The sequence below is a fragment of the Tachyglossus aculeatus genome, chromosome X5 (genome assembly GCF_015852505.1).
Source record: "Tachyglossus aculeatus isolate mTacAcu1 chromosome X5, mTacAcu1.pri, whole genome shotgun sequence".
Taxonomy (NCBI): Eukaryota; Metazoa; Chordata; class Mammalia; order Monotremata; family Tachyglossidae; genus Tachyglossus; species Tachyglossus aculeatus.
In genome coordinates this window covers 105,166-130,700 of record NC_052097.1, presented here as the reverse complement: position 1 = coordinate 130,700, position 25,535 = coordinate 105,166, and the positions used below count along the sequence as shown (strand labels likewise).

Here is a 25,535-nt window from a genome sequence, read left to right as displayed (position 1 = left end):
CATCGGCTTTGAGACACTCAGTCAACTCTCTCCCTCCTACCTCGCCTTGCTGATCTCCTACAACAACCCCAAACACACACTTTTTTCCTCTAATGCTAACTTACTCTCTGTACCTCGATTTTATCTGTCTTGCCACTGACCCCTTGCCCAGCTCCTCCACATAACCTGAAACATCTTCCTTCCTCATATCCGCCAGACCACTAGTCTCCCCACCTTCAAAAGTCATCCTAAAATCACATCTCCTCCAAGAAACTTTCCCCGAATAAACCTTCCTTCCCCCTACTGACACCCTTCCCGCTGTGTCAGTTATGCACTAGGATCTGAACCCTTTAAGCACTTGATATTCACCCACTCTCAGTCCCATAGTAATTAGTATTATTATTGTTATTTTATTTGTTAAGCAGACCCCAGACCCCCTTATCAAGACCACACCTGGAGAGTTTCCAGTACTCTACCAGTTTTGGCTACAGAAGGGAGAGTCAAGCAGAGGCTAACCCATTCCATTCCTAGCTTGGCCAGTGGCTAGCAAGTGGAAGGCAATCTGCTACAAGTCAAAACTCTCCTATGCTGGGCAGCAGTGGCATGGGAGAGAGTCGAAGGTGGAGACTCAAGCTTACTGCGCGGAAGGAGGCAAAGGTAAACCATTTCCATATCTTTGCCAAGAGAACTCTATGGATACACTACCAGAAGGATTGCAGATGGAGTTGGGTTTTGGGAGAGATGTGTCCTTGGAGTCTCTGTGTGTCAGAGATGACTCGACACCATAAGACAAGACAGGATGTTCCAGACACTGTACTGAGGTAGATCCAATCTAATCAGGTTAGACACAGTCCATGTTCCCACATGGGACTCATAGTCTTAATCTCCATTTTACAGATGAGGTAACAGAGGCACAGAGAGGTTAAGTGATTTGCTCAGGACACACAGAAGATATTTGAGGGGAGCTGGGATTATGTCCACATCCTTTTTTTTTCAAATGCCATTTTTTTGAATTCATAGCGACTTTATGGACATATTTTCTCCAGAACATCTTATCTACTGAGAAGTAGCATGGCTTAGTGTAAAGAGCATGGGCTTGGGAGTCAGAGGTCGTGGGTTTTAATTCTGGCTCCGCTACTTGTCTGCTGTGTGACCTTGGGCAAGTCACTTAATTTCTCTGTGCCTCAATAACCTCATCTGTAAAATGGGGATTAAGACTGTGAGCCTCACGTGGGACAACCTGATTACTTTGTACCTACCCCAGTGCTTAGAACAGTGCTTGGTAGTGCTGAGTAGGGTTCAAGGCCCTACTGAGAGCTCACCTCCTCCAGGAGGCCTTCCCAGACTGAGCCCCTTCCTTCCTCTCCCCCTTGTTCCCCTCTCCATTCCCCCATCTTGCCTCCTTCCCTTCCCCACAGCACCTGTATATATGTATATATGTTTGTACATATTTATTACTCTATTTATTTATTTTACTTGTACATATCTATTCTATTTATTTTATTTTGTTAGTATGTTTGGTTTTGTTCTCTGTCTCCCCCTTTTAGACTGTGAGCCCGCTGTTGGGTAGGGACTGTCTCTATATGTTGCCAACTTGTACTTCCCAAGTGCTTAGTACAGTGCTCTGCACACAGTAAGCGCTCAATAAATACGATTGATGTTGATGATGGTTGGCACATAGTAAGCACTTAACAAATACCATCATTACTTATTATTATTTATTACTGCCATAACCCATAACCTTGCTAATGGTTCTTCCATTATGGTTGTTATGGTTTCTATCCATCTAGCTGCCGGTCTCCCTCTTCCACATTTTCCTTGGACTTTTCCGAGGATTAGTGCCTTCTCCAGAGAATTGGTCCTCCTGATGATGTGACCAAAATATGCCAATCTAAGTCGAGTCATGGCCTTCTAAAGACCACATTGGCTTAGTGTGCTCCAGAACCCATTTGTTTGTTTTTTGGACAGCCCATGGTGGTCACAAAAGCCTTCTCCAGTACCACATTTCAAAGGAATCGATGCTCTTTCTATTCTGATTTTTAATTGTCCGGCTTTCAGATCCATACAATGTCACTGGAAACACCATAGAATTGACGATTTGTATTTTTGTGTCATTACATGAGCGCATTTCATGATTTTTTCCAGGCTTTTCATAGCAAATATCCTAACATTAATCTTGGGCATATTTCTTGACTACTAGTTCCTTTGTCACTGATTATCCATCCCAGGAGAGAAAAACTGTCAACTACTTCAATCTTCTCTCCATCCACTGTAAATGTGTTAAATCTTCCAGTTATCATGATCTTTGTTTTCTTGACATTCAAGTACAGGCTTATCTTTTTGTTCTGCTCCTTGACTTCTAATAATAAGCCTTTCAAACCTTCTTTACTTTCTGCTAGTAAGGAAGTATCATCAGGATAATGAAGGTTGTTTATATTCCTTCCTCCAATCTTTACTCCCTATTCATCTTCATCCAATCCAGCTTCTCTCATTATCTAGTCCATGTCCTGACATTCTACTATTTCCCCTATCTGTAGTCTATTTTAATGTCTATCTCCCCCTAAAGACTGCAAGCTCCTTATGGTCAGGGATCATGTCTACCAACTCTATTGCTCTTCCAAGTGCTCAGGACAGTGCTCTGCACATGGTAAGCACTCAATACAAACCATTAGATTGTTGATTGATGGACACCGCTCTCAGAAAAGGTGTAAAATAGCTTCTCCTAGAGAAGGCCCAGGTAATTAATTCTCTCTCTCTCTCTCTCTCTCTCTCTCTCACACACACACACACACACACACACACACACATGCACACACACAAGCACCCCTCCCCCCCCCAATAAATGTTGATAATAGCCACTCAAGAAGCCAGGAAAGCTGGCCTCAGTTCAGACAGCGGGGAATGCCATGGGAATGCTAGACGCAAGAAATGGGTGAGGGATCGATGGTGAGATGCACAAGATCGAGGTAGAGTGAGAAGCCTGGCATTAGAGGAGCGAAGTGCTTTGGGGCTGGATTGTAGTAGGAAAATAGCGAGGTGAGGTAGGAGGGGGCAAGGTGATTGACTGCTTTAAAGACAACAGGGAGGAGCTTTTGTCTGATGTGGAGGTGGACGGGCAAACACTGGAATTTCCTGAGGAGTGGGGAAATATGTCCTAAATGTTTTTGTAGAAAAATGATCCGGGCAGCAGAGTGAAGTATGGAGTACAGAGTAGGTGCTTAATAAAATCACCGATTGATCCTTCCTCCTAGACTTCAGCCCCAGTTCTGTTTGTCATGCCCTCCTTTGCTCTGATCTTCTGACCTCCTGTCTAGCAGCCTCTCCCCTTGCCCTCAATCAATCAATAATAATAATAATAATAATGGCATTTGTTAAGCGCTTACTATGTGCAAAGCACTGTTCTAAGCGCTGGGGAGGGTACAAGGTGATCAGGTTGTTCCAGGCGGGGCTCACAGTCTTCATCCCCATTTTACAGATGAGGGAACTGAGGCTCAGAGAAGTTAAGTGACTTGCCCAAGGTCACACAGCAGACATGTGTCGGAGCCGGGATTCGAACCCATGACCTCTGACTCCAAAGCCCGTGCTCTATTGAGCACTGCACTAAGCACTTTGGAGAGTAAAGAGTAATAGAATTGGTAGGAACAAACCAGCTCTCAAGAAGTTTACAATCTAGTGGGGAGACTGACATTAAAATTAATTACAGGTAGGGGAAGCAACAGAGTATAAGCATATGGAAATAAGTGCTGTGGGGATGGGAGAGAGGTGAAACTCAAAGTGCTTTGGGAGGTAATAATAACAATAATATTTATGGCATTTGTTAAGTGCTTATTATGTGCAAAGCACTATACTAAGCACTGGGATAGATACTAGTCAGGTCTGACACAGTCCCTGCCCGACATGGGGCCCTCAGTCTAAGCAAGAGGGAGAATACGTATTTCATTCCCATTTTACAGATGAGGAAACTGATGCAGAGAGAAATTAAGTGACTTGCCGAGGGTTACACAGCAGGCAAGTGGTGGAGTCAGGATGAGAATTCAGGCCCTCTTAACCTCCGGAGCTAAACAAAACATCTGGCATTTGCAGCCTTACCTCCCTTCACGTGCTCAGCTCCCCTCACCATGGTCAGGTGAACTGCCTTCCGTCTCCACCCTCCAGGGCCAATACCAGCTCCCCTCCACACAATCAAGGTGACCCCAACCCCTTCTGCTGTCAATTGCCCCAGCGGGAATGAGAATGTGATCTGCAGCCTGAACCTCAGGAAAGCTAGGGCCTGCGTAGACATTGCTGTGAACTTTGAATCACGAGGATAAATTCTGCTCCTCTAACCACAGCTCCCTCCTGACTTTTGCTTTCATTCTGTGTATTGCATATTTGCCCCGTCCTTTATGCAGTTTTAATGTTGTAGTTTTTCATTGCTCCTAATATGTCTGTCTCCAGTCCTCCCCAACCTTCTATAGTCATAGACTGTGAGCCCCTCGAGGGACAGGGCCCATGTCTAGTTCCCACCAGTATATTCTTTCCCAGCACTTATTACAGTGCTCTGCACAAAGCTAGCACTCAATAAACATTATTATTGCTACTGCTAGAACTGCTGCTGCTAATACTACTAATCTGACCCCCCAGGCCCATGTTCTTGGATATGGGAAGCAGTGTGGTCTAGTGGAAAGATCACGGGCCTGAGAGTCAGAGACCTGGGTTCTGATACTGGCTCTGTCACTTACCTGCTGTGTGACCTCAGGCATGTCACTTAACTACTCTGTGTTTCAGTTCCTTCATCTGCAAAATGGGGATTCAATGTCTGTTCTCCCTCCTACTTACTTTGTAAGCCCCTTGTGGAAACTGATTGTCCTAAATCTACTCCAGCACTTAATACAGTGCCTGGCACCTCATAAGTACTTAACAAATACCATAAGAACAAACCAAAAGAAACAATTACCACAATTATTATTACATGGATCCAAATCAATCAATCAATCAATCAATCAATCGTATTTATTGAGCGCTTACTGTGTGCAGAGCACTGTACTAAGCGCTTGGGAAGTACAAGTTGGCAACATATCCAAATGCATAGCTGATGCAGAAAGGAAGGAGAACAGGGGTAGGAGATGAAAAGCAGTGTGATCTAATGGAAAGAGCATTGGCCTGGAAGTCAGAGACCTGGGTTTCAATCTCAACTCCCCATCTTGCCTGCCTTTGGATCTAGGGCAAGTCACTTCACTTCTCTGTACCTCTGTTTCCTCATCTATAAAATGGGGATTAAATGCCTGTTTCCACCCCGACCCCATTAGACTGTGAGCCACATGTGGACAGGGACTGTGTCCAACCTAATTATCTTATCCTACTCCAGTGTTTAATATATTGCTTGGCACATAGTAAACTCTAAAACACTACAATTATTATTAGGTTAGACAGCAAAGCTTTCCTGAAGGAGAAGTGATTTTTCATAGGGCTTTGAAGATGGGGAGAGTGGTTGACTGTTAGATATGAAGGTGGAGAGAGCTCCAGGCAGTAGGGAGGACATGAGTGAGGGGTCAAAGATCAGAGAGATGAGATCCAAGCCCAGTGAAGAGGTTGGTGTTAGAGGCACAAAGCGTGTGGACTGGGTTTTAGTGGGAGATGAGCAAAGTTAGGAAGGAGGAAAAGAGCTGATTGAGAACCTTAAGTCAATAAATAAAGTAATCAGTGCTACTTACTGATTATTTTCTGTGTGAACAGCACTATTCTAAATGCTTGGGAGAGTACAATGCAACAGAGTTGGTGGATGCATGGGCAGCCACTGGAGAGTGGGCCCCCTTAGCACTCCCCTCATCTCTGGCTGTGCCTTGCCCCAACTTCCCATCACTTCTCCTCTCCCTAGTGAGAACTTCTTAGGGGGGCAAGGGCGGGGTCGGGGGGGGAGCAGATCCTGTATTAGAGTTTCCTTGCGGACCCTCAGTCTGGGATACAGCCAGAGCCCGGCGGCTTCGTCCAGGGCCCAGTGTTCAGGGATTCATTTTTTTCAATGGCCGCTGACATGTTCCATGGCTACAGAGCTTGTCCGACCCCAAACATGACCTATTTCCTCATCCTCGGCTGCTTGTGGTTTCTGGCTGGACCTTGCTAACCCCCCGCCCCTCCCCACACCAAGCACGGTGGACCCCTAAGTCAGCCCTGCCTGGCCACCAGCACCCCAGCTGAGCAGAAAAGCACTTCGAGGGTGGACAGTGATGCTTTGTATTTAAAGAGTATCTTTACTCCATGAGTTCAAAGCCCTTTACAAGCATTAAGGCTTGAATCTTTCTATAAGGTAGATGGTTCCCTATTATTAAGCTCATTTTATGGATGGAAAAACAGAGACTAGAAATGTAACAAGTTAATAGCAGAGTTAGAAATAGAGCCCCACCTCCTAGTGCTCTATCCATCAGACCACCCTACTCTGAAGGAAACTGCCTTGGACACTGCCTCTGGGGATGTCAATCTACACCACCCCCACCCCCCCACCCCACCCTCCCACCAAAGGTCAGTGCTCCCAGTGGTCCCCCGATTCTGGTCCAGACCCACCCACCTCCCTCTGGTCCTGCATATCCTGAAGCAGGTCAGAATCTGCTCAATGGGGAAGGCTTCCTTAAGGGCTTGAATGCCCTTTCTCACTGAACACAGCACTTGAGCCTGCCAGGAGTAGCTTCATGGGGCATTTTCTGTAGGTCAAGGTGGGGTGGGATAAGTGCTTGAATCAGTGTGGTAGCATTGGAGAGGAAAGAGAAGATTTTAGCAATGTTGTGATGGTAGAACCGACAGGATTTGGTGACATTGAATATATGGGTTGAATGAGAGAGATGAATAGAGGATAATGCCAAGGTTACTGCTTGTGAGAGAGGGAGGGTGGTGGTGCTGTCTACAGTGATGGGAAAGTCATGGGGAGGACACGGTTTGGGTGGGAAGATGAGTAGTCCTGTTTTGGTTATGTTAAGTATGAGATGTTGGTGGGTTATCCAGGTAGAGATGTCCCGAAGGCAGGAGTTAATACGAGCCTGCAGAGAAGGAGAGAGATAAGGGGTGGAGATGTAGATCTGGGAATCATCCACTTAGAGATGGTAGTTAAAACCATGGGATCAAATGAGTTCTCCAAGGGAGTGGGTGTAGATGGAGAAAAGAAGGAAGACTTCCACAGTTAGGGGGTGGAAGGAAGAGGAGGGGCCCATGAAAGAGACTGAGAAAGAGGGGCCAGAGAGACTGGGGGAGAACCAGGAGAGGACAGTGTCCATGAAGCCAAGGCTAGATAAAGCTTCCAGAAGAAGAGGGTGGTAGACAGTGTTGAAGGCAGCTGGGAAGTAAAGGGGGATTATGATTAGGATGGAATAGAGGCGGTTGGATTTGACAAAAAAAGGATCATTGGTGAATTTTGAGAGGACAGTGTCTGTGGAGTGAACAGGGTGAAAGCCACATTAGAGGATGTCAAAGAAGGAATTTTGGAGGAGGGGAAGTGGAAGCAGTGGGTGAAGAAAACTCTTTCAAGGAGTTTGGAGAGAAATGATAGGAAGGAGATAGGATGATAATTGGAGGGAGTCATGGAGTCAAGGGTGGGGTTTTTTAAGGATCAGGGGGACATGAGCATGTTTGAAAGCAGTGGGAAAGAAGTTACTGGCGAGTGAATAGTTGAAGATGGCAGTCGGGGGGGAAGAAGGGAGGGGGCAAGTGTTCTCAAAAGATGGGAAGAGATGGGTTCGGAGGCTCGCATGCTACACTACTCTCAAGCCAACTACTCGCTCTGCCTTATTCTCCTCCCTCTCACCACCAAACTCTTGCTCACCTCCTCCCCTCTGCCTGAATTAGAGAAGCAGGGTGGCTCAGTGCAAAGAGCCCGGGCTCTGGAGTCAGAGGTCATGGGTTCAAATCCCAGCTCTGCCACTTGTCAGCTGTGTGACTTTGGGCAAGTCACTTAACTTCTCTGGGCCTCAGTTATCCCATCTGTAAAATGGGGATTAAGTCTGTGAGCCCCACGTGGGACAACTTGATTACTTTGTATCTACCCCAGTGCTTAGAACAGTGCTTTGCACAGAGTAAGCCCTTAATAAATGCCATCAAAAAAAACTCCCTCCCACTTCACATTCCCCTCAGCACCTATGTGCAGATCTTTACACTCTATTACTTCCTTCTGTGTGTAATTTATTTTAGAGTCCATCTCCCAGTTAAACCATAAGGTCCTCAGGTCTACTGATTCAATGGTACCCACCCAAGCACCAAGTGCAGTGCTCTGCACCCAGTTGGTACTCGATAAATGTTATTGATCAAAGGATTGATTCACTGGGCTGGGCCTTTGGCTGCTCACTTAAAGGATGAAAGAATAAAGATGCTGCAAGGGGTCTCAGACTCTCAGGGCTGCCCTTCCTGGATTTTGTGGTACAGCAGCCAGCAGGGCCCCTGGCCCAGGGGTCGGTGGCTTCTAGAAAGGAGGCACAGTTCACAGGCCCAAGACCCAACTTGCTACAACTTCTCAGTGACCAGTTGTGCTCGGACCCTATCTGTCCCTCCCGCCCCCTGCCCAGCGAGCCTCCATGACCACATTTTTGAATGTCTGAAAAGGAGAGTAAGAAAAGAGAAATGTGAAATGAGCAGACGCAACAGTCTCCTCCCTCCCCTCAACACCACCGATTAGGAACTGACTTTGATGCACAGTTAGAACTCAGACTCCAAGAAAATGAATCTTGCAATCATTTCCATATATCTATCTATTTAGTTATGTAGTTACCGAGCTGTATGATATATCTCTGTTGAAATCAAGTCATAAAAAGAAGAAACCATGACTTTATTTTCCCAGGGAGTCACATGCACTGATCCCATGAGTTGTGGTTAAACCTACCACTAATGGAAACAAGCATAAAGAGCTGAAAAATGCCTATATCATCAAGGGGAAAGAGCAAAATCCAGAAACTATTAAAATGATCTGAAGTGTTTATAAACTGCAGATGCTTTGACCCAGACCTAAAGACTTGGACTGGAAATTCTTTAAATGAGCAGCCAAAGGCCCAAAACCAAAGAAAGCAGTTTCACCATCAGCTGGGCACATCTGATAAGTCCATCTGATGCTTCTTTAGGTTTGGTGTTGTGCTTCCCACATTCATCCTAAAGACATTTCCCTCCTCCTGCTGTGTCTGGACCTTGAAAGACAGGCTGCGCTTAGGGGCCGGGGTATCCCTGGTTGGACTCTGTCTGCCTGTCCAGCATGGGGCAGGGGACGGGGGGTGGGGAGAGGGGGGAGAGCATGCATGCCATTATGAGCACAGTGCGGGAAGAGGTTATCGTAAGGAAGAAGAAGATTGCGGGCAGGGAGGGGTAGGCATCTTCAAGAGCTACAGGCCAAGAAGTGGCCTTTAGGTTTTTTTTTCAGCCTAGCTTGTAAGCTCCTAAAGGGAAGCATGAGATTGGTAGGGTTGGAGACCAGGGAGGAGGAGGAGGCTGAGAGTCCAGTTCAAACCACAATATGGGGTCAGAGGACTGAGGTGAATGAGGCTGGGAGTACAAGCCACTGTGAGGGGTCAGAAACGGTGCAGGGAGGAGCCTGGGAGTTCCGTTCACTACATGAGTAGTCAGAGACGGTTGGAAGATGAGGCTGGGAGTCCAGCTTACACTGTGAGGGGTCAGAGATGGTCTGAGGAGGAGACTAGGCATCAGTGCAAGCTCACATGCCTTGGGGTGATCACTTCTCTCTTCCCACAGAGTAGGCCACAGGGCCGCCTAGGATCATATCTCTGAGAGGCGCCTAGGCCGCCTCATATCTCTGAGAGAGATATGGGAACTCACTCAGGACTGCCGGCCAACAGTTGCTTTTGGACACTGTTTCCCATGGGTTCTCTTTAACTTTTACAACTTGGAGTTTAGACAGAAGGCACCTACAACTTATGTAAACACACACTGTCCTCCTGTAGCCACAGAGTGCTGGAGGATCAAGGGCAGCCACCCTCCTCCTGGGACACTCTGCTCTTCCTAGGACACCCATCTCCTCCCCGGATCCTTTTTTATTTTAAAAAATGAATAGTTGCCCTCGGCCAGGCCAGGCCTTTCCCTGAATTTGGCTTCCCCCTGACCTCTGCCCAGGACCCTCCCCTTCCACAGGCACTGTGGGGAGGAAACGGTCCAGCAGGGTACAAATAAATTTTCATTTATATGTTTAAAAGTTGGGGGTTGGGGGAGGGAGGGTAACAGTCCCGGGCTGGGCCAGGCCGGGCCTGGGGGAAGCGGGTGGGAGCTTTGGGTCAGGAGTGGGAAAAAAGAGGAAGGCTCATCCCTCAGGCTCCTGAGCCCAGCAAACGTTGAAAGAGAGTTGAAGGGGGGTCTCTGCTTTCTGGAGCCCCAGTAGGGCCAAGCAGTGAAGTGGGGCCATCACGGCCTTTGACAACACAGGGATTTAGTTCCAGAGCCTCATGACTCATCGACAGTCAGTCGGTAGGCCGGGTGTCCAGATGTCCGGGCCCCAGGGGTGGGTCATTTGGGGAACAATAAGGGAATCCGGGCTGGGCCCAGGAGCCGCTCCCCCAACTGTAATAGGGGTCACTGTGGGAAAGTGGGTTCTGACCTTGGCGTTTGGATGAGAAAATGTAACTTGCAATCATTTCCATCTATCTAATTGATAATGATAATAATAATGATAATGGTATTTGTTAGTGCTTACTTTGTGCCAAGCACTGTTCTAAGCATTGGGGTAGATACAAGGTAATCAGTTTGTTCCACGTGGGGCTCACAGTCTTAATCCCATTTTACAGATGAGGTAACTGAGGCACAGATAATAATAATAATAATAATAATAATAATGATTGTATTTGTTAAGCACTGTTCTAAGCACTGGGGTAGATACAAAGTAATCAGATTGTCCCATGTGGGGCTTACAGTCTTAATCCCCATTTTATAGATGAGGTAAATGAAGCACAGAGAAGTTAAGCGACTTGCCCAAAGTCACACGGCTGACAAGTGGCAGAGTCGGGATTAGAACCCACAACCTCTGGCACTCCCAAGCCCGTGCTCTTTCCACTAGGCCACGCTGAAGTTAAGTGACTTGCCCAAAGTCACATAGATGATGTAGCTACCGAGCTTTATGATATATTTATATACATATATGCATATACACACATCTCTTTGTTGAAATCAAGTCATAAAAGAAGAAGCCATGAGGAGGCCGAGCAGGTCGAAACTAGCCCTTCCCTGCGGGGCTGAAAGGCGCCGTCATCCGCCACGCACTGGTTTCTCCCCAGACACAGAGGCCCCTTTCCATCGGAGCCAGGTTCGGTTAAAGAGTCCAGGCCCTGGCCTGAGCCCTGACTCTGCAGCTCCAGGGACGCCCATTTACCCTGCTCGGGCCGGGACTCAGTCTCCGAAAGGCACTGGGGACAGGGAGGCCTGAAATGCTTGAGGGCCAAGAAATTTTGCACCCGATTTCACCCCTTGTCAAGCCTGGCCTGAGAGGAGGAGATCGGCTCTCCTGCAGTCAACAAGCACTTCCCACCCTGACTGTGTCTCTGGGGAATCCTGGCACCGGAGAGGCCACCGGCCCTGCCAGCTTGCCCCTCCGGCCTGGCCCGGTCATTCATTCATTCATTCAATCGTATTGATTGAGCCCTTACTGTGTGCAGAGCACTGTACTAAGCACTTGGGAAGTACAAGTTGGCAACATATAGAGACGGTTCCTACCCAGCAATGGGCTCACAGTCTAGAAGGGGGAGAAAGACAAGAAAACAAATCCAGATCGGCTGTGGGTAGGCCTATGGTTCAGCCGGAAGCCCCAGGCCCGCTGCCAGGTGGGACTGGCTGGCGGACAGCTGCTTCTCCAAGATGGGAGGGGCACCTGTTCCTCAGCTGGGTCAGGACCGGCTTCCCGAGCCCTTCTTGGCCCATCCATGCTGAGACCTACGAGAGAACCCTTCCTCGCTCTCCCTCCCATTGTTCCTGCCCAATTGCCGGTAGAGAATCCAGCCGAGGCTGTTGGGGAGACTGACAGTGCACCCCGCCGCCTCTGGGCCATTGGATAGAGCACGAGCCTGGGAGTCAGAAGGACATAGGTTCTAATACCGGCTCCACCACTTCTCTGCTGGGTTACCTTGGGCAAGTCACTTCACTTCTCTGTGCCTCAGTTACCTCATCTGTAAAATGGGGATTGAGACTGTGAGCCCCACATGGGGCCAGAACTGTGTCCCACTCGATTTGCTCGTATCCACCCCAGTGCTTAGTACAGCGTCTGGCATATAGTAAGCCTTTAAAAAACACCACAATTATTACTACTGTTCCAACCCACAGATCCACCTCCCAGTGGCCACAGGCCCCCTTCCCTACTCCCACTTTGCGATGGACACAGGAACTAGTTCTGACTCTCATTGGCCGGGCGTTGGGGGGCCTGAGATTTGCTGGCCTAATGTCTGTGGGCCTGGGGTTTGCTGCCCGGATGGTCGCTGTCCGGGCATTTGCTAGCCTCGGGCTTTCTTTCCGGGCACTTTCCGACCCGGGGTTTTCTGTCTGTCCGGGCAGATGCAGCTGCAGTGTGTCCGGGAGGAAGGACTGCACCGTCACCCGACGAGTCGGGGATACGTAGGCGAGCAGCGCGAACAAGATGTCCAAAAATAATCGCGGCTTCTTCCTCAAAGCGGGCCTCTCTGAATACTGTCATTTGAAGCAGGAGACGTCACCGCCTCCCTCCGCACCAAGCACGGGCGGGGTCTGTGGGGTCTGCGGGGTCTCCGGCGCCCCTGCCCTCGGGCTGCTGACAGTCCGGGGGGTGGAGGCGGTAGCGCCGATGCCCCGGGGCCGGAGGACTCGTCCGGACGTCTGAAGCCGGAGCGACTGGACGGCCGGGACTGCTAATCTGTCCGAGGAGCAAAACCTCCTCCGCTCCATCGGAGAAAGCTCCGGGCCGGGCCGGGCCGGGCGGGTCGGGCGGAGCGGGGTCGACCCCCAACCCCGCACCCCTCGTTAGGCGGGCGACCACAGGTATTGGGAAAGGCTTAACCACCACGGGTCCCTGAGAGAACTTATCCCGTTCCGCCCCCGCCCCCGGGCCTGCAGAGCGGCTCGCAGCCGCAGCTCTGGCCTCGCTGCTGCTCTGGTCATTCATTCATTCAATCGTATTTATTGAGCGCTTAATGTGTGCAGAGCATTCATTCATTCCTTCATTTAATCGTATTTATTGAGCGCTTACTGTGTGCAGAGCACCGTACTAAGCGCTTGGGAAGTTGGCAACATATAGAGACGGTCCCTACCCAACAACGTGCTCACAGTCTAGAAAGGTCCCACAAGGCCTGGCCTGGCCTGGGCTCTTCAACCACTATTCGTCCCATAATTGTTTTCCTGGGAATTGACCACAACCGAAGTGGGGGAAGTTGGCGAGGACCGGCGCGGGGCGCCTGAGTGAGGCCTTGCGTCCGAGGCCCTTGCCCTTGCCCGAAGCCCTGTGTCCACCACTCTGGTTCTGGCCTGGAGCTGGGTTAGGTCCGGGATGGGTCAGTAAACCCCTCCTGCCGGGCCCTCAGCCCTAAACAGAACCCCGAGGGTCCGGGGCCCATTAGGGTCCCATCCAGAACCCCGTGGGTGGCGGGGGGTGGAAGTGGGGGCCTGTTCTCATAGCGGGTGGACATAGGAAATAAACCGGCCGGGACTGTGGGGCGATGAACGGGTTGGAAACTCCAACGGAGGGGAGGGTCCCTGGGAGTGCCGGGAGGTCATTCCGCCCTGCTTCCCTCCCCCGGTCATTCAAAGGTATTTACTGTGTGCAGAGCACTACACTAAGCGCTTGGGAAAGTACAATACAGTAATAAACACAGACGGTCCTTGCTCTCGACGAGCTCACAGTCGATTTATTACTCGATTTTACTTGTACATATTTACTATTCTATTTATTGTGTTAATGATGCGCATATAGCTATAATTCTATTTGTTCTGACGCTTTTGGCACCGGTCTACATGTTTTGTTTTGTTGTCTGTCTCCCCCTTCTGGACTGGGAGCCCGTTGTTGGGCCGGGATCGTCTCTATATGTTGCCGACTTGTACTTCCCAAGCGCTTAGTCCAGTGCTCTGCACACAGTAAGCGCTCAATAAATACGATTGATTGACTGATTCCCAAGCACTTAGTACAGTGTTCTGCCCACAGTAGACGCTCAATAAATACGACTGAGTGAATCTAGGGGTCGAGCTGACGGTCCCGGCCAGCAGAGCGCACCTCTCAGGGCAGCCCTCTCCTTCCGAGCGGGATCGATTTCTCTCGGCGACCCAGGCTCCTGGGCCGCCCGGACACACCAGACCACCCACCCTCCGGTCCCTGCCACCCGACCGGACCCTTCAGCGACCCGGTGGGCGGTCCCCGCTCCCCGCGGCCGAGCCCCCTCCGCGGGCCGAGAGCCGCCTCAGCCCCGGGGCGCTCCAGCACCGAAAAGTGGGAGCATTGGAGTCCTGAAGCGAGGCCCTACTGAGAGCTCACCTCCTCCAGGAGTCCTTCCCAGACTGAGCCCCTTCCTTCCTCTCCCCCTCGTCCCCCCCAACCCCCCCATCTTAACCTCCTTCTCTTCCCCACAGCACCTGTATATATGTATATATGTTTGTACATATTTATTACTCTATTTATTTATTTTACTTGTACATATCTATTCTATTTTATTTTGTTAGTATGTTTGGTTTTGTTCTCTGTCTCCCCCTTTTAGACTGTGAGCCCACTGTTGGGTAGGGACTATCTCTATATGTTGCCAACTTGTACTTCCCAAGCGCTTAGTACAGTGCTCTGCACACAGTAAGCGCTCAATAAATACGATTGATTGATTGATTGATTGATTGTACGGCGGACCCCTAGGAGCGTTGCAGCCTCGCGGCGTTACGGCGTTGCCCTCCGGTGATATAGTAATAATAATAATAATGGTATTTGTTAAGCGCTTACTATGTGCAAAGCACAGTTCTAAGCGCTGGGGAGGTTACAAGGTGATCGGGTTGTCCCACGGGGGGCTCACAGTTTTTCATCCCCATTTTACAAATGAGGTAACTGAGGCACAGAGAAGTGAAGTGACTTGCCCAAAGTCACCCAGCTGACAGTTGGCGGAGCCGGGATTTGGACGCGTGACCTCTGACCCCAGAGCCCGGGCTCTTTCCATTGAGTCTCGATCGTAGCAGAATTCCCCAACGCGCTCCGGGAGCCAAGCAGGAGCTTCCCGGCTGGTTTTAGCCAAAGCTGTTCTCGGAGTTCGGGCCCGATCGCCCGGAAAATCGTGGCTCCAGTGAGGAGTTCCGCTCGGTGTAACGCCGCCGGGGGGATATTCCCCCGGGAGATCGCCGGCAATCGGCGGCGCTCTCTCTGGCCCCCGCGGAGGGAGGCTTCGGAAACGGGCCCGGGGAGGGGTGGGGGGCGGCGGATCCGGGGTCGCGGAAATGCGCGAGAAACGCGGGGACAGACTACAAAGCGGGGAGTGGACATACCGGGGAAGCCCGGGGAAGGGGGGCGGGAGGAGGCAGGCCGGGGGACCCCCGGGGCCACCACAGGTGGACAGAGGGGGGGGAGCGGGCACGGCCGCAGGTCGGTGGCTCTCAGCCCGGTGGGCGGGGGCGGGAAGAGGGAGAGTTCTGTTTTGCTGTCCGTCTCCCCCTTCTAATCAATCAATCGTATTTATTGAGCGCTTACTGTGTGCAGAGCACTGGACTAAGCGCTTGGGAAGTACAAGTTGGCAACATATAGAGACAGTCCCTACCCAACAGTGGGTTCACAGTCTAAAAAGGCTGTGAGCCCGTTGTTGCGTAGGGACCGTCTCTCTCTGTGGCCGCCTTGGACTTCCCAAGCGCTTAGTCCAGTGCTCTGCACATAGTAAGCGCTCCATAAGTACGGTTGAATGACTGAATGAGGAGGAAAGGGGGGGCAACTCGGCTCGCAAACTGAGCCCTAGAAATTCCGCGCCCCCTCCCCGCGCCCCCCGCCGGGATCCGGGGATCCGGGGGGTGCGAGAGGCTCGGGGGGTGCGGGGGCGCCCGCCCGTCTCTCCCCCCCCCGCCCGCCCCCTCTCCCCAGTCCCTGGGCTGTGCTCTCCAACCGTCCCGCTCTCCTAGGGGGCTGATCATGGGTGACTTCCTTCCTTGCGAAGACCGACCGCAGCCGGCCCGGGAGTCCCGAGGCTCCCAGCCCGCCGCCCCCCGCCGCCCCCCGCCGCCCTCCTCCGCCGTCCCCTTCCCCAGTACGGGCTGGAGCGCTCACCTGCTGCGGGGCCGCGCCAGCTGCGCCAGCGGTGCCAGCTGCGGGGGACCGAGCGGGGCCGGTCTGCGCCCGGGCCGCGACACCGCCCGGGACTCACCCGCGACGGGACAGGGGCGGGGCGCGGGGGGCGTGGGAAGGGCCGGTCGGGTCGGGGCCGGTCCTCCTCTCCTCTCCTCCCCTCCCCTCCCCGCCCCGCCCCGCCCGTCCCGGGGAGTCCCGCACAGACGGACGGACGGACGGACGGACCATCCTTCTGTCACGCCGCTGCCCGGATCGTCTTTGTGCAGATACGCTCTGGGCATGTTACTCCCCTCCTCAAAACTCTCCAGTGGCTACCAATCAACCTACGCATCAGGCAGAAACTCCTCACCCTGGGCTTCAAGGCTGTCCATCCATCCCCTGGCCCCCTCCTACCTCACCTCCCTTCTCTCCTTCTGCAGCCCAGCCCGCACCCTCCGCTCTTCTGCCGCCGCTAACCTCCTCACTGGGCCTCGTTCTCGCCTGTCCTGCCGTCGACCCCCGGCCCTCGTCCTCCCCCTGGCCTGGAATGCCCTCCCTCCGCACATCCGCGACTTGTACTTCCCAAGCGCTTAGTACAGTGCTCTGCACACAGTAAGCGTTCAATACATACGATTGAATGAATGAATGACGGACGGACGGACGGACTGACAGAGGGGCCTGTGCAGCGCGGCCGGAGCTTCCAGCCCAGAGCGGGGCCCCGCGGGGAAGGGCCGAGGGCCGCCCCAGACCGGGCCGGATTCCCGATCGGACCCACCCGGGACCCCGCACTGACTCCGGCCCGGGGGCGGGACCCAAAACACGCGGGGATAACGCGAAATCCCCAGGGATCGGCGCCCCGAGATAACGGCGGTCCCCTCCCCCCGGCCCGGGGACAGGCGCTCTCGGTTTACGGAATTGGGGCTCTAATCCAGGGCTGTCTGCTGTGTGGCCTTGAGCAAGTCACGACTTCTCTGGGTCTGTAAAATGGGGGTTAAATACCCGTTCTCCCTCCCACTCCGACTGTGAGCCCCGTGTGGGACAGGGACGGTGCCCTACCGGATTATCTTGTATCTTGCCCAGCGTTTGGAACTCTATTTAGAGCACATTAAGTGATTAATAAATACCCCAAGAAGTATTATCATCAGCATCTTTCGGGACCATTTGGCGAGGTTAAAAGTCGGGATCTGGAGTTCCGGGTCTGGAGGAGGGCTGCTCTAGGGCTGGCAAGTTTCCAGACTGCCGCACAGCCCCAGGGGCCAGGGCTGCCAGACACTCGGCCGGAGGAAGGCTGAGATGTCTGGGCACTGAGCAGGTGGGGAAAGTGAGACTTTCTGAATCAGACTGTCAGCTGACTGGTGGAGACTGCGATGCGGCATAAATAGACACTTCTCAGGGGTCAAAAATACATCAATGAACTGGTGCGAAATTGAAACTCAGGATGTGGCTGGGTGTGAAAAACATTTGAAGCTGAATTTACGCTCCAAATTAATTTTCCCACCTTAACCAGACAAAGCCCAGGAAAACAGACAAAACCCACGGACCGAGCCCTCCTGGGGTCATCTCCTCACTGCCACACACTGAGGGCCAGCCCCTGCCCCACTGCTTCACTGTTTGACAGCTGCCTGTGGCTGGGAACACTGCCTTGCTGTTGCACGGGGCTGGGAATGCTGCCTCACTGCCAAGGCGGGTTGAGAGTGCTGTCTCACTGTCTACCTACTGCGGGTGGCTGGGAGCACTGCCTTTATTGTCTCACTGTTGCGGGTGGCTGGGAGCACTCCCTCACTGTGTCACTGCTGCAGGTGGCTGGGAGCATCGCCTCACTTCCTCACTGCTGCAGGTGCCTGGGAACATCGCCTCGCTGCCTCACTGCGGCAGGTGTCTAGCAGCATCGCCTCACTGCCTCACTGTTGCATTTGGCTGCCGGTGCCCCTAGAGCCCAGGATCCCAGGATCCCAGTCTCCCATGCTCCCGACCTGCCTCTTCTCACCAATTTCCGGGCAGGGCCAGGAGGGGCTCAAGCAGGGGTAGCGGTAGCGCTGCATCCACACAATTGAGAACCGTGGGAAGACTCTGACTTGGGCTTTTGGACTCGGGACAACCTGGGCAGGAACGAGCCTCTGAATTGCTACTGCAACAGCCCCACTGTCTTAATTAAAATAATAACAATAATAATTATGGTATTTGTTAAGCGCTTACTATGTGCCAAGAACTGTTCTAAACGCTGGTGTAGGTACAAGGTTATCAGGTTGTCCCACGAGGGGCTCACAGTCTTATTCCCCATTTTATAGATGAGGTAACTGAGGCACAGATAAATTAAGTGGTTTATCCAAGGTCACACAGCAGACAAGTGGCAGAGCCAGGATTAGGACCATGTCCTCTGGCTCCCAAGCCCTTGTTCTTTCCACAGGATGTTGACCTTGTATTCTTACATTGTTCAGCCATTCAATTTATAGTGGAGCATTGTGCTAAGCGCTTAAGAGAGCACACGTCCAGTGGGGGAGTCAGATGTAAAATAAACTTTTCCTCAAGTGTCCATCACCAGTCTCCCAGCTCTCGCTCCCCTCTACTCCGTCAGCCCCCTGGGGTCCAGGGATCGAATCTTATTTATCCATTATCGGATTCTTCCTCAGCGTTTAGTTCAGTGCCAATATGATACGTACCACTGAATGATTGGACAAAGTCGTTGAGACTCTGTGGTCTGCATCAGGGGGCGGGCTCATGGGATGGACAGAAGTAGCTTGGCTTAGTGGAAAGATCACGGGCCAGGGAGTCAGAGGTCTTGGGTTCTAATCCTGGCTCCGCCACTTGTCAGCTGTGTGACTTTGGGCAAGTCAGTTAACTTCTCTGTGCCTTAATACCTCATCTGTAAAATGGGGATGAAGATTGTGAGCCCCACATGGGCAACCTGATTACCTTGTATGTACCCCAGCGCTTAGAACAATGCTTGGCACATAGTAAGCGCTTAGCAAATACCCTACTGAGGAATCAAGGCCCTACTGAGAGCTCACCTACTCCAGGAGGCCTTCCCAAACTGAGCCCCTTCCTTCCTCTCCCCCTCGTCCCCCTTTCCATCCCCACCAGCTTACCTCCTTCCCTTCCCCACAGCACCTGTATATATGCATATATGTTTGTACATATTTATTACTCTATTTATTTATTTATTTATTTATTTTACTTGTACATATCTATTCTATTTATTTTATTTTGTTAGTATGTTTGGTTTTGTTCTCTGTCTCCCCCTTTTAGACTGTGAGCCCATTGTTGGGTAGGGACTGTCTCTATATGTTGCCAACTTGTACTTCCCAAGCGCTTAGTACAGTGCTCTGCACACAGTAAGCGCTCAATAAATACGATTGATGATGATGATGATGATGAAATACCATCATTATTATTATTATTATTATTAGCCCAAAGAACTATTCTCTCGCCACTAGAAGGCGCTTGGCGGCTGTGAGCACCCACCGACACGCCCGTTCGTGGCTACAATCTCACTCTCCTGGCTAATAGTAATAATAAAATAATAATAATAATAACGGTATTTGTTAAGCGCTTACTATGTGCCAAGCACTTTTCTAAGCGCTGGGGTAGATACAAGGTTATCAGGTTGTCCTACGTGTGGCTCACAGTCTTAATCCCCATTTTATTGATGAGGGAACTGAGGCACAGAGAAGTAAAGTGACTTGCTTAAAGTCACACAGCTGACAAGTGGCGGTGTCTGGATTAGAACCCAAGCCCTCTGACTCCCAAGCCCGGGCTCTTTCCTCTAAGCCACGCTGCTTCCCAGCACCCACCAACGCACCCGCTCGTGGCTTCCATCTCGCCCTCCTTGTTAGCGGGCCGCGCCCATCTGTGGCTCCGGAAAGGTCCCTCGAGCCAGGCGGAACCGGGACTTCGTGGCTTCCACCGAACGGCCTACAAGTGGGCTTTGTCCTCTCCAACAGTAAATCTTCTAGAAGGGTTCCCTGCGGAGATTTCCCGCCCCCCTCCCCCAGTCAGGGACCAAGCCCCCGGTCCTCCCAAGGGGGCAGACCGCCCCTTCCTCTTCTACCTTGCCCTCCTCCTCCCCGCCCCTCGTCCACTCTTCCCCAGGAATGAGTCCCCCCAGCCCTCCAGCAGTGGCAGAGCGCTCCTCCCACACCTTTAGACATCCTTTGCCAGCTGTGAATATGGAGCACTTTTTTCGTTCCAGAGCCTTTTTGGATCTAATCCACAGCTCGCTGGAATTTGAACGGCGCTTTTATTTTCCAAAGCGCTCCCATATTACTTATTTTCCACTGATAACACTTTTTTGAGGTGGGGTGAGGCAGGACTTATTATCCACGTTTTATAAATGAGGCCCTGAGAGGGCCAGTGACTTTGCCCAGGTCCCACAGCAGTCAGTAGGAATAAACTCAGGTCTTCTGTTTCCCAGAATCACCTCTTTCAGTCAATCAGTCAAGCGCTTGGGAGAGTGCAGTAATTAGTAGACAGGGTTTCTACCCTCAAGGAGTTTACCATCTAGTAGGAGAGGTAGAAGCTAAAATAATTTACAAATAGGAGGAATAAGGAAGGGAAGGGCTAGCTATTTTTGGTATTTATTAATCAATCAATGATATTGATTGAGCACTTACTTTGGGCAGAGCATTGTACTAAGTGCTTGAAAGAGTGTAATACATTTGGTACGATCCCTGCCCTCAAATAGCTTGTAATCTAAGTGGAGGAGAAAGCCATTACAATAATCTACAGGTAATTTCAGAGTATAAGGATATGTTTGTAAATGTTGTGGGGCTGGGGGAGGTTTTAAATATCAGAGAACTTAAGGGGTATAGACTCAAGTGCATAGGTGACAGAGAAAGGAGGGCAAATAGGGTGAATAAATGGGAGCTTAGTCAGGGCAGGCTAATTGGATGTGATCTGATTTTGGTAGGGCTTTGAAGATGGGGAGAGTGGTGGTCTGTCGGGTACACAATAGAGAAGGAGTTCCAGGATGGAAGAAGGATGTGAGCAAGGGGTGGATGGTGACACAGCTGAGATCCAGGTACAGTAAGTAGGTTGGTGTTAAAGGGGCAAAATACATAATTATAGGGGGAGATGAGCAAGCTGAGGTAGGAAAGGAAGAGCTGATTGACTGCCGTAAAGCCAATTTAATTATTATTATTTTTATGGTTTTTGTTAAGCGCTTACTATGTGCCATGCACTGTACTAAACTCTGGAGTGGATACAAGCAAATCAGGTGGAACACAGTCCTGGCCCACATGGGTCTCACAGTCTCAATCCCCCATTTACTGATGAGGTAACTGAGGCACAGAGAAGTAAAGTGACTTGCCCATGGTCACACAGCAGACAAGTGGTGGAGCTGGAATTAGAACCCATGACCTTTGGACTCCCAGGCCCGTATTCTATCCACTGTGCCAAAATGATAAGGAATTTATGACTGATGCAGAAATGGATGGGCAGCACTGGAGGTTTCTGAGGAGTGGGGAGACAATTGCAGAACAATTTTTTAGGAGAATGATCTGGGCAGCAGAGTGAAGTATGGACTGGAGTGGGGAAAGATAGATGGCTGGGATGCTAGTGAGGGGATTGATGCAGTAGTCAAGGTGGGATGAATATGTGCTTAGACCAACATGGCCATGGTTTGTATCGATCAATCAATCAGTGGTATTTGCTGAATGCTTATTGTGTGCAGAGCAGTGTACTAAGCTTAGGAAAGTACAATACAACAGAGTTGTATAGTAGAGCGGCAATACTGTGGAGGTGATGATACAGGATTGTGGGTTGAAGATATGAGACTGGGGGAGGGTCAAGGGTGTGTGTGTATGTGTGCATGTGTGTGTGTAGTTGGAGAGTGGAATTTCAGAGTTGTTGAGTTAGAGACTGTTCAGCAACTAGAGATGATGAGATCAAGCTCGTGTCCAAGTTTGTGAGGCTGTAAGGTGGGTTGGAGCAGGAGGTTGGTGAAGTTTATCAAGTGGGCAGCAGGAAAGACAACGGGACCATCCATGTGGATGTCGAAGTTCCGAGGAAGAGAGACAAAGAATGTGAGAAAGGGATCAACAAGTTTCAGAAAGTTGGAGGTGGGGCCTCCACCTCCCCAGCCGGATTTGACACTTGCAGGACAGAAGCAGCCTTACTTGGTGGGGCCTCGTGCAGCCTTCACTCCCCGCAGCCCCTCCCCACAGCCCAAACCATGATGTCAGCATCCCCCTGGGGAATCTGTCCCAGGTGGTAACCACCACGCCCGGGCTTCCCAGCCCAGGCCAGGGAGCACAGGGAAGGGTGTGGCTTAGACGGGGGGAGCCAACATGGTTTGGGGAGCATATGAGGTGTGGGGGGAGTGGACAGGGTGTGGGAGAGTAGCTCGGGCAAGGAAGAGCAGTCCAGGCAGGGGGCAGTGGCCTGGACAGAGTGAGGAGATGAAGTCGAGGGAGTGAATGAGGTGTTGGGGGGAGTGGACAGGGTATGGGAGAGTAGCCTGGACAGAGGGAGAGGACAGGGTGGGAAGGAGCAGCCCGGGCAGGGTGCAGTCTAGGTGGAGGGGAACAGTCGAGGCAGGGGACAGCAGTCTGGGTACGGGGAAGCAGTCTGAACAGGGGGAAGCAGACAGGGATTAGTGGGAGCAGCCCTGTCAGGGGTAGAGGAAAAGGTTAGAGGGAGTGGGTGGGGAAGAGGCAAGCAGTATGGATGTGGGGACTTGTGCAGTTTTGCCCTTGTGAACCTCTGGCAGGGTGGTCTACGAGGAGTCCAAGGGCAGAGCCCGGCGATCTGAGGTGCCCATGGTATCTGGGGTGCCCTCTGTATCAAACAAAACCTCCTCACTATTGGCTTTAAAGCACTCCATCACCTTGCCCTCTCCTATCTCACTTCCCTTCTCTCCTTTTACAACCCAGCCCATACACTTCACTCCTCTAGTGCCAACCTTCTAACTGTGCTTTGATCTCACCTGTCTCGCTGCTGACCCCTAGCCCATGTCCTGCCTCTGGCCTGGAACGCCTTCCCTCCTCAAATCTGACAGACAATTACTCTCCCCGGCTTCAAAGCCTTATTGAAGGCACATCTCCTCCAAGAGGCCTTCCCAGACTAAGCCCCACTTTTCCTCATCTCCCACTCCCTTCTGTGTCACCCTGTCTTGCTCCTTTACTTTTCCTCCCTCTCAGCCCCACAGCACTTATATACCTATCTGTAATTTTATTTATTTGTATTGATGTCTGTCTTCCCACGCTCTAAAAGAAAATTATGGTATTTGTTAAGCACTTACTATGTGCCAAGTGCTGGGGTAGATATAAGATAGTCAGGTTGTCCCCTGTGGGGCTCACGGTCTTAGTCCCCATTTTACAGATGAGGAAACTGAGGCCCAGGGAAGAGAAGTGACTTGCCCAAGGTCACACAACACACAAGTGGCAGAGCTGGGATTAGAACCCATGGCCTTCTGACTCTCAGGCCTGTGCTCTATCCATTACGCCATGCTGTTTCCCCTGCTCTGCTTTCCCTAATGCTCTAGACTGTAAGCTCATTGTGGACAGGGAATGTCACTGTTTATTGTTTATTTGTGCCTTCCTAAGTGCTTAGTACAGTGCTCTGCACACAGCAAGCCTTCAGTAAATATGATTGAATTCATTCATTCAATCATATTTGCTATCATTATTATTATTACTACTACGACTAACAATAGTATTTGTTAAACACTGTTCTGTGCTGAGCACTGTTCTAAGCACTGTGCTTATTGTGTGAAGATCACTGTACTAAGTGCTTGGGAGAGTAACAAAATAACAATAAACAGACAAATTCTCTGCCCACAACGATCTTACAGTCTAGAGGGGGAGTAGCAGTGGCGGCGGCAGCAGCAGCTTGGACAGGCTTGAGGCCTGAAGGCTGTTGGGGAACTGATGGCTGCAGTCCAGATTGGGGAGGTTCGGTCTCTAAAACAGACTTTCAGCTTGTGGAGAGAGATGCTGAGGCAGAACTTAAACCAACGACTCTGCAGAATATGAGTTTTGGGACATTGTTACAATTTTGACTCAGTGACTCAGTGACAGTGCTTCCCTCCTACTTAGCCTGTGAGTCCCCTGATGGACAGGGATTGGGTTCAGCCTCAATAACTTGTATTAGTATTCTTATTACGGCATTTGTTAAGCAATTAATATGTGTGAAGCACTGTACTAAGCACTGGGTGGATACAAGCAAATAGTGTTGGACACAGTCCCTGTCCCACTTGGAGCTCATAGTCTCAATCCCCAATTTACAGATGAGGTAATTGAGGCCCAGAGAAGTGAAGTGACTTGCTCAAGTTTACACAGCTGACAAGTGGCAGGGCCGGGGTTAGAATTCATGACCTTCTGATTCCCAGGCCCATGCTCCAACCACTACACCAGTATCTTCCCTAGTGCTTAGAACAGTGCTTGGTACATCTGTCTGTTTTATGTTATTGAGTCATTTCTGACCCATAGCAACTCCGTGGACTCATCTCTCCCAGAATGCCCCATCTCCATCTGCAATTGCTCCAGTAATGTATCCATAGTGTTTTCTTGGTAAAAACATGGAAATGCACCTTCTTACATGCAATAAACTTTAGACTCTGCCCTCAACTCTCTTCCATGCTGCTGCTGCCCAGCATGAGTGAGTTTTGACTTGCAGCAGATTGCCTTCCATTCGCTAGCCACTGCCCAAGCTAGGAATGGAATTGGTATGCCTCTGCTTAACTCTTCCTCCCATAGCCAAGACTGGTAGAGTACTGGAAACTCTCCAGGTACAATCCTAGGAGGGCACTTGGCAACATAGTAAGTGCTTAACAAGTTCCATTTTTTTTTAAAAGTGACTCAGAATTTTGACTTTCTTTTGGGACCAGCCCTACTACTGAGCTGGGATCCAAATGCCTGGCCTGCCTATCAGCCATTGAGTTATACTCATATTTCCTCCGCAATCCTGGTAATATTTTCCACCTAGTTGAGAGTTTTCCCAAGAGCCAACGGCCAGGCGTGTAAGAGCAAGTAATGGCAACTCCTTCCTTCCCCAGTCCAAACAAAGCCTGTGTCAGGTTTAACATGGCAGGGGTTTACAAATCCTGAACCTGAAAAGCGAGATTGAACAGAGGGGTGGAGGTGCCCCACACCCATGGGCCGCGTTGCTTGGGCCTCATTCACAGATCCCTCCAGGTAAACACACTCCCAATCTGGGTGAAGTCTTTCTGGGAACACGGTTTAGAGTCGCAGGGCTTTGAGAAGTCATTTAGTCCAACGTCCAGTCTTCAGGTAGGACTCCACCTGACCACCACAGCTAGAGGGGAAATTCTGCCCTTTCATGAAATCCAATAATTGCAGTAAGATGGGGGTGGCTCCCCTTATTCCTCAGGATGTCAAAACAGTGGCTTCCTTAAGTGTTGTCTAAATTCTAAATG

The 25,535-nt window shown here is 50.8% G+C and overlaps 1 protein-coding gene and 2 non-coding genes across 3 annotated transcripts in view; 1 reads left to right on the top strand and 2 right to left on the bottom strand.

The window, feature by feature from the left end:
• Positions 1-16,247, bottom strand: part of TEC (tec protein tyrosine kinase) — a 53,746-nt gene extending 37,499 nt beyond the window's left edge. The window contains exon 1 of the mRNA XM_038769276.1: positions 16,163-16,247. The gene's annotated coding sequence lies outside the window, so the exon portion shown is untranslated. The remainder of the gene's footprint in view (positions 1-16,162) is intronic.
• On the top strand, positions 415-552 carry LOC119947753. Its single transcript, XR_005456550.1, has one exon. It is a non-coding gene; the product is annotated as a small nucleolar RNA SNORA7 (small nucleolar RNA).
• An 8,520-nt stretch (positions 16,248-24,767) lies between the features above and the next one.
• LOC119947744 lies at positions 24,768-24,905 on the bottom strand. The gene has a single exon (XR_005456543.1). It is a non-coding gene; the product is annotated as a small nucleolar RNA SNORA7 (small nucleolar RNA).
• Positions 24,906-25,535: the final 630 nt, after the last annotated feature.